Here is an 8,292-nt window from a genome sequence, read left to right on the forward strand (position 1 = left end):
CACACAAACGACCCAGAGGGAAGTTCGAAGAGAAAACCATATTCGATTCCTCTCCCACATTCTCTTCCCGTCATTCAGGTGCACCTGTAATCCTGGCGTTACAGTCACAGAAGAGTGCGTGCTTTCTTATCATCATTTTCCCGTCTTTATTTTAAATCATCACTCTTAGGATGGAAGCCAGGAGCGATTTGCTGGGTCAACAGTAAACAGACTACAAAATCGCTCCCACAGCCACACAGGGTGATAGTCCTGAACACACCTTCATCTTCACTAATAGTTGAGTTGATTTTGCTTTTAGTCCATTGAAGGTGAATAATGCGCGAATCGTGTGTGCTTGGAAACAAAGGACGCACTTGGTCGGTACTTACAGGTTCTGCAGGGCCGGTTTGCTGTCTGTGTATTTGCCTGTGGGATTTTGACATTTTTCTTACCAGCAGGGAGGAGCGTTTTAAATTCCCACCGGCTCCTCTGCATTGTTGGAGTGGGTCTCCCACTCGGTTACTTTTTCTTGCTTCTTTTTATTTTAACTTTCAAATGTTGCTGTCGCTGAAGCTGATGACCGTTGCCTTGCAATTCCGGCGTTTGCTTTAGCCTGCAGGAGCCCTGGGTCCGGTCCAGGTGTCGCACGCTCTGTTCACCTGCCCTGCCCCAGACCCTCCTCACGGCCTCTTGAGACCCGCCGGGTCTAAGTCGTCCAGCTGAGCAAATAAAAACAAGGCAGCTTCATCTGAATTTCAGAGAAAAGAGGAGATATCTTTTAGACCAAGCACACCCTGTGCAATATTTGGGGCACACTTACACTAAACAGTGTCTGTCACTTATTTAAAATTCAGATTGCAATTGGTTTCTGTGTTTTATCAGAGAACTCCAGTGTCGGCCCCAGCTGGAGTGGGTCAGGCCTCTGCAGCCGAGGTGTCACTGAGTGCCAGACCTCAGATGGGTGCACCACTTGCTACGACCCAGAAGAAGGCTCCTGGGCGCCTTGCCCGTGGCCCCTCCCACCCTGAGCACCTTGCCCGTGGCCCCTCCCATCCTGGGTGCCTTGCCCGTGGCCCCTCCCACCCTGAGCACCTTGCCCGTGGCCCCTCCCATCCTGGGTGCCTTGCCCGTGGCCCCTCCCATCCTGAGCACCTTGCCATGGCCCCTCCCATCCTGAGCACCTTGCCATGGCCCCTCCCATCCTGGGTGCCTTGCCCGTGGCACCTCCTATCCTGGGTGCCTTGCCCATGGCACCTCCTATCCTGGGTGCCTTGCCCATGGCCCCTCCATCCTGGGTGCCTTGCCCGTGGCCCCTCCCATCCTGAGCGCCTTGCCCATGGCCCCTCCCACCATGAGCGCCTTGCCCATGGCCCCTCCCATCCTGAGCACCTTGCCCGTGGCCCCTCCCATCCTGGGTGCCTTGCCTGTGGCCCCTCCCATCCTGAGCACCTTGCCCGTGGCCCCTCCCATCCTGGGTGCCTTGCCCGTGGCCCCTCCCATCCTGAGCGCCTTGCCCATGGCCCCTCCCACCCTGGGTGCCTTGCCCATGGCCCCTCCCACCCTGAGCACCTTGCCCATGGCCCCTCCCACCCTGAGCACCTTGCTCATGGCCCCTCACATCCTGAGCACCTTGCTCATGGCCTCTCCCGTCCTGGGAGGTTGCGGCATGGGGCTGGGGGGCTCCCACCCACACAACCTTCAGCCTCAGTCTCGGCACACGTTGCCAGATACCATGGCAGGGCACCACGTTCCAGGTGACCCAGAGAGGAGACGTGCGTTTTCTCCACCACTCCAGAGGCTGGGAGTCTGCGGCAGAGGTGCCCACGGCCTCTCCGGGGAGAGCAGTGGCCGTCTTCCCCCGCAACCTCATGCTGCTCTCCATCCACAGGGGCTCCATGCCGTGACCTCACTTTGCTGTAACTACCTCTTCAAAGGCCGGTCTCCAGGTGCCGTCGCAGCTGAGGTGCGGGACAGGGCGGGGGCTCCGGCATGGGAGAGACACAGCTCAGCCCTTCCCAGCACCTCCTGCCCCCACAGCTGCTGCCCCAGCACTGCCCTTGCACCTTGTCCCCTCGATGGATGGTGTGCGCTTGGCCTCCACCCCTGCTTCTCCCTGGGGGGCTGCAACCACGCACGAGGCCCTGGAGCTTCTGGGCACCCAGACTTCACCCGGTTCCCCTGGGTGGGGCTGCTACGGGTGGGCCCTGTCTCCTGAGGACGAACTGTGCAACGCTGGTCAACGCCCGTGTGGACTTCCCACTGGGACCGGTGCCTGGAAACTTGGGCTGTGCTGCCTCGCCCTGCCGGGACCGCAGACCCCGGCGGCAGGCCCGGTCACTCTGCACTGAGCTGACTGCGCCTTGGACGCTGGCTGCCGGCCCAGGACCCACCCTGGGAAGCGGGCCGTTTCTCTCCACTGTGCCCATGGCCTCGGCCTTCCTCCTCCCTCTGGGGCCCAGCTTGTCCTTCGCCCAGGGCTGGCCAAGCACAGCAGCGCTCAGCTTCCCCCTGGCTACTCTGCTGTCTGGTTTTCAAAACCGCAGCTTCAGCTGGGTGGTTGGTACCGTGGTGAGGGGGGTGGTTTCCGTCACCCCCTTACTGAGGGTCTGTTTCCCTGCTGCTTGTTCTACAGCGTGCAAAATCCCCTGCCACGTAGAGATGCTGGACACCAGGAGGGCAGAGCATCCCAGCTCGGAGCCGGCTGGAACAAAGGATGCGTCTGGTAATGATTTCATCGACCACATGTTGAAGTTACGCTGTGTTTGCACACATCGGGGCAAATCAAGGATATTATTCCGTTAGCTTTACTTTTCCTTGTTCCTCTGTTACTTGTGCCTCCTAGGGAACAGGATTCCGTGCAGGACCCCCTTTAACTCAAGGCGTGAAGACATCTCTCTCACTGCCAGCCTATAAGCCAAGCTTCTAGTGTTTGGTGCTCCTCTCAACCCATATTTGAAGGAATTTTTGAAGTTTGATTTTAGTTTGAATGAGACGTATGGTTGCACAGGTTTATGGAGAGCAGTGTGATGTTTTGATTCATGCATAGGCTGCTTATTAAAATGTATTTTAGTACCTGCTAGGACTACAGATAGCTTCTCTGGTAATGTTAGCTTTCCTGCTGTCTTTTGGAGGTTTAAGACAACCGTTCTCTCACATAAATTTCAATATTATTTTGCCAAATTCAGAACAAGACTATCTGGGTTATTCATCTGCATTTTTCTAGAAATTTCTTCCTTCCCTCTAATCGCTTGTCTTTTATGATCTTCTAGGAACTTGGGGGTTTAATTTAAATTTTACATACTTTTTGAAACTCGCTTCTCCGTAGGTGATAGGTTCAGTATGGTTGTGAATGGGACCTATATGGACATGCCATTGGTTTTTATGTATTTGTCTGTTGAAATCCTTTCATGAGCTGTTTTTAAATAATCAACTGTTTTCACTGTTCTGATCCTTGCCGTAGGCACCCATTTGACCCTGTTCCCTGGGCTACGCCATGGGCGGTCCCCGGGACTTCCGAGCCTTCGTAATTAGTGATGGTGGCAGTGGCGTGGTTCCTGAAGACAAGCTGCCAGTTTTGCTTTCTGGAGTGTCGACCCTCTTACACGCGCCTGTGCCGTCTCTCAGCTTGGACGCTCTTCAAGGACGCCCGTTAGAAGGCACTTTTCCTTTCCAAGTAAAACAAGCTGTCTAGAAAACACAGCTTCCTTCTGGCTTTCCGTACCCCGCCCTCTATAAAATAAAACAAAGCCATTCTTACTTTGGTTTTGAGACGTGTGGTAGCGTGCCAGGTTGTGAATGGTCCTTGGCACGCTACAGAACCGTGCATGGACAGAGAGAGAGAGACAGAGAGAGAGAGACAGAGAAACTCTTCCCTGGGCGGAGGGGCAGGAGGCACACATGAGGGTTAGGCTTGGTGTTAGGAGTAGAGATAGAATCAAGGTCAAGTTTAGGGAAACCAAGTCTAAATGTATTCATATACTGAATTTTCAAATTCTAAACTCTGCAATTCCACGGAGCGGCTTTGTGAAGCGACTGAATCCTCCACACATGCTCAAGTGCTGCCCTGCGCTCTGTTCTTTTTTTAAAATTTATTTTTATTTATTTGAAAGACAGAGTTACAGAGAGAGGTAGAGAGAGAGAGAGAGAGAGAGAGGTCTTCCATCTGCTGAGTCACTTCCCAGATGGCCGCAATGGCTAGAGCTGCACCGATCCGAAGCCAGGAGTTCCTTCCAGGTCTTCCAAATGGGTGCAGGGCCCAAGCACCTTGGCCATCTTCTACTGCTTCCCCAGGCCACAGCAGAGAGCTGGATCAGAAGAGGAGCAGCCGGGACTAGAACCGGCGCCCATATGGGATGCCAGCACTTCAGGCCAGGGCTTTAACCTGCTGTGCCACAGTGCCAGCCCCTACGCTCTGTTCTACAGCGACAGGCAAACAAGGGACGTGCTCAGGCCGGTCTGGAGGAAGCCGCAGCCTCGGGTCGCCGATACAGTGAGCTCCGGGGGAAGCAGGTAGCCCCAGCTCTGTCCTGAAGGCTGAGGCCCGAGAGACGGCCGCCTGTCATCAGCCAGACCGCGGCTGCTGGACCTTGAGAGGGAGGTGCACCCGGCCGCCTGCCTGTCCTCACTGTTTGCAGCCAGATGGGACAGAACAGGGCGATGGATGCCTCCCGGGGGCCTGTCCTGGACCCAGCCTGGGGTCGTCAGCTTTGTCTGTTCCCTGGCTGCGAGCATTCTGGAAAGTTCTCCACTCATGACAAGTGCTGAGCACGGTTCATCGGGAACACGGCTCTGATGTGATGGGGGCGTTCCCAGATGCACCTGCCTTAGAGGGACGTCCTGGGAGTGGCCTCCTGTCCAGTGAGACGGAGTCTCTCCGCGTTGGCCAATGGCCCCCAGAATTGGAAGGGACGTTCTGTTAGTGCTGGTTCTAAGAAGAGTCATTCCTTGGGGCCGGCGCTGTGGTGCAGTAGGTTAACACACTGGCCTGAAGCGTTGGCATCCCATATGGGCGCTGGTTCAAGATCCGGCTGCTCCTCTTCCGATCCAGCTCTCTGCTGTGACCTGGGAAAGCAGTAGAAGATGGCCCAAGTCCTTGGGCCCCTGCAGCCACGTGGGAGACCCGGAAGAAGCTCCTGGCTCCTGGCTTCAGATCGGTGCAGCTCTGGCCATTGTAGCCATTTGGGAAGTGAACCAGTGGATGGAAGACCTCTCTCTCTCCGCCTCTCCTTCCCTCTGTGTAACTCTGACTTTCAAATAAATAAATAAATGAATCTTTTAAAAAAGCGTCATTCCTGCCGCTCCTCACGTGGCCTGGGGTGTCCCCCCTGCGGATCTCCTCACACCCCAGTTCCTCCAGAGTGGAGGCCGCCAGGCAGCCCCAGGGACTGGTGCTGGCCACAGCAGGGCTCCGAAGGACGGGATTCGTGCTGCGCTGGGCGGGTTGCTCCCTCCAAGAAGCAATGGCTGAAGCCTGGGAGGAGGGCTACGGGCTCGTCGAGGGCAAAGCTGTGAAGGGAAAAGGAGGGCGCAGGACTGGCCAGCGGGGCAGCTCGCCGTGGGGCAGACCGACCAGGCCCTGGCTAGCCGTGGGGCAGCTCTGGATTGAAGCGAGTCCTCTGTGGGCTGGAAGAGGACACAAGTGTGGCTCTGTCGCGGGCGGAAGCTGCCCCAGGGACAGCACGTCCTGAGGGCTGCTGGGCGCTGCTGTCCTCACTGGAAGCCTCCTGCTCTCCGCCCTCGTCTGGGCTTGCGGAGAAAGCTGAGCCCTTCCCCTGCCTGCTGTGTCAGCCGCAGACATCGGACGGACAGGTGCAGGTGCCTGTGAGACAGGAGGGCGCCACACTGCGCTACTGCAGGGTCGGTCCCGCAGCCTCTCCCCTAGCATGCGGCCCCTCTCAGCAAGGAGACCCTGTAGCCCTCACCTGCGCCGGGAGAGGAGGCTGCAGGAAGACCCCTCCTCTGACCCCTGCTGGGGTGCCCCCCCAGAGCTGTTCCCGGGTGACCCCTGGGAGGTCAGGTTTAATTATCCTCAGAGGACCCTTCCTGCCCGGTGCCATCTCTTCTGTGGTGCCCCTCACCTAGCTGATCCAAGACGAGATAAGCGAGGCACCGGGTCGCTCAGCGAAGGGTAGTGAGTTCCTGGCTGGCGCATTCCTGCTCTGGTTTGCATTAGCGATGCAATTAAAGGGTTTACACAAGGGGGCCCTCCAAGGGCGGCTTTGCCACATGAAAGGGAGGAAAAGCTACTCCTAAAAGGGGGCGTGCCCGGCGCTGTTCTTGGCTGTTTTTCCCAGACCTTGGAGAGGCCACTGCTTTTCAAAGAAGAGGTCACTGGGGGAAGTCAGAGGCAGGCGGCACAAGACCCAGCTTCCCGGAGCGCCCCGCTCCCGCCCGCCGCCCACCGCCCACCCGCCTCTGCCTCCACGGCTCGCACAGGCTGGGAGACGGGAAGCCAGAGCGCGGTGCTGAGCCCTGCAGCCAGGACAGACGCCCTGGGCAGCTCCCCAGGCGCTCCTGCCCCGTGACCGCGGCGGCTGCCACTGTGAGCACACTGGCAGGGCCCAGCTTGCAGGCGGGGGAGTGGACTTGGAGTGGACGTGGCCAGAAAGTCTTCCTGGACCGCTGGCTGTAGCCACCCAGCCACAGCTCACTGCTCCCACCCCTCCTGCCCGGCCAGAGCCCCTCCCCGCATCCACGTCTCCACCCACGACCTCACGGAGGGCCTGGCCAGTAAGGTTTTCGAGGGAGCCCCTCTGTGGTCCCCCCTCCTCTCCTTCTCAAGGGAGCCAGCTCCAAAGCCGTGCTGCGTGAATTCCCGCCTGGCTGCGCCCCCACTGGTGTCACATGGTGCTCCCAGCTCCAGGTGGGTCTGCACTGGACAAACCCATCCTCGGGCACAGGGGTGGAGCAGGAGAGCGGGGCTTGGACGATCAGAGAGTGCCCTGGCCAGCCCACAGGGGTTAGGGCTGCAGGGGGGAAGCTGTGGCTTTGGTGGCCCCTGCCACGTTGCCGTCCTAAGAGCGGGAAGTGGCCGACACGGGCACCGGGCAGCGCTGGGGAGTGGCAGAGTAGAACCAGACTCCCGCTCCCACCGCGGCTGAATGGCCGAAGCACCCCCGTGTTTCTTCTGCGGGGTGCGAGGGTAAGAGAGCCAGTCTGAGCCACCTGGACGATACTTGAGACCAAAGGCCCGGGGACAACAGCGCGAGCTGGGCGAGGCGTGTTGTGGACGGAAGCGTGAACTCGGACGATGAGCCTCGGAGCACGCCTGGTCCACGTGGGCCTCCTGTCTCCCCCGGTGACGTGGAGCTGAGCGATGGCTCGCCAAGCCAGGCTTGGGCTGGATGCACAACCATGGACCCCAGCCCTCCCGACGCCTTCCGGTTCACACAGGGAGGCCAAGGCTCCGCCCCTTGAGGGTAGAACCGAGCCTGACCTTTGTCTTCTTGAACTCCACGATGGGCTCGGAGCCTGGATGGCACAGATGGCCCTCTGGGCACCCAGCTGCTGGCTCCCTCCCCGGGAACAAGTGGCTCTCGCTGGAGTTCCGGGGAGCTGGTGCTGGTCTGGGCTCCGGGTTCTGGGCAGCAGTGGCGCTAGGAGACCCTGCCGGGAACAGGACCCTCCTCTCCCCCCACGCCCTCCCTCCGTGGCGTGCTGAGAGCTGCAGGGCTGGCCTCGGAAGCAGCGGAATCAAAGGAACCCTGGACGACAGAAGTCCCGCGGGCGCAGCAAGTGAGCAGCACCCGCAGCCCAGAGCTGATCCCGCACACCTTCCCGGGCTCCTTTCTCCTCTTTCAGAAGAAACACTCAAGTGCAATTTACATGAAAGTGAACAAATCTTAAGAGCTCATCGTAATAATTTTCCACAAATTGAAAACACCTGTGAACGTGGCTCCAGGCTCAAGACACAGCCCCGGCAGTCCCCGGGGTCCTCGGGATCTCCTTCCAGCCCCTGCCTGCCTGGGGCCATGCCGACCCCGTGCCCAGGGCCTCCTCCCTGCCCAGGGCAACGCTGACCACGTGCCCAGGGCCCTCTGCCTGCCCGGGGCCCCCTCCCTGCCCAGGGCCACGCCGACCCCATGCCCAGGGCCCCCTGCCTGCCCAGGGCCCCCTGCCTGCCCAGGGCCAGGCCTCCCCGTGCCCAGGGCCCCCTGCCTGCCCAGGGCCATGCCGCCCCGGTGCCCAGGGCCCCCTGCCTGCCCAGGGCCCCCTGCCTGCCCAGGGCCATGCCACCCCGGTGCCCAGGGCCCCCTGCCTGCCCGGGGCCATGCTGACCCGTGCCCATGGCCCCCTGCCTGCCCAGGGCCCCCT

General features: G+C 59.6%; 1 long non-coding RNA gene across 1 annotated transcript; it reads left to right on the plus strand.

The window, feature by feature from the left end:
• The first annotated feature begins 2,405 nt into the window (after positions 1 to 2,405).
• LOC138849100 (uncharacterized) lies at positions 2,406 to 3,745 on the plus strand. The gene is made up of 2 exons (XR_011387524.2): positions 2,406 to 2,701; positions 3,440 to 3,745. It is a non-coding gene; the product is annotated as an uncharacterized LOC138849100 (long non-coding RNA).
• Positions 3,746 to 8,292: the final 4,547 nt, after the last annotated feature.

This window comes from Oryctolagus cuniculus, chromosome 3 (genome assembly GCF_051225735.1).
Source record: "Oryctolagus cuniculus isolate XC-2025 breed Fujian yellow rabbit chromosome 3, ASM5122573v1, whole genome shotgun sequence".
Taxonomy (NCBI): Eukaryota; Metazoa; Chordata; class Mammalia; order Lagomorpha; family Leporidae; genus Oryctolagus; species Oryctolagus cuniculus.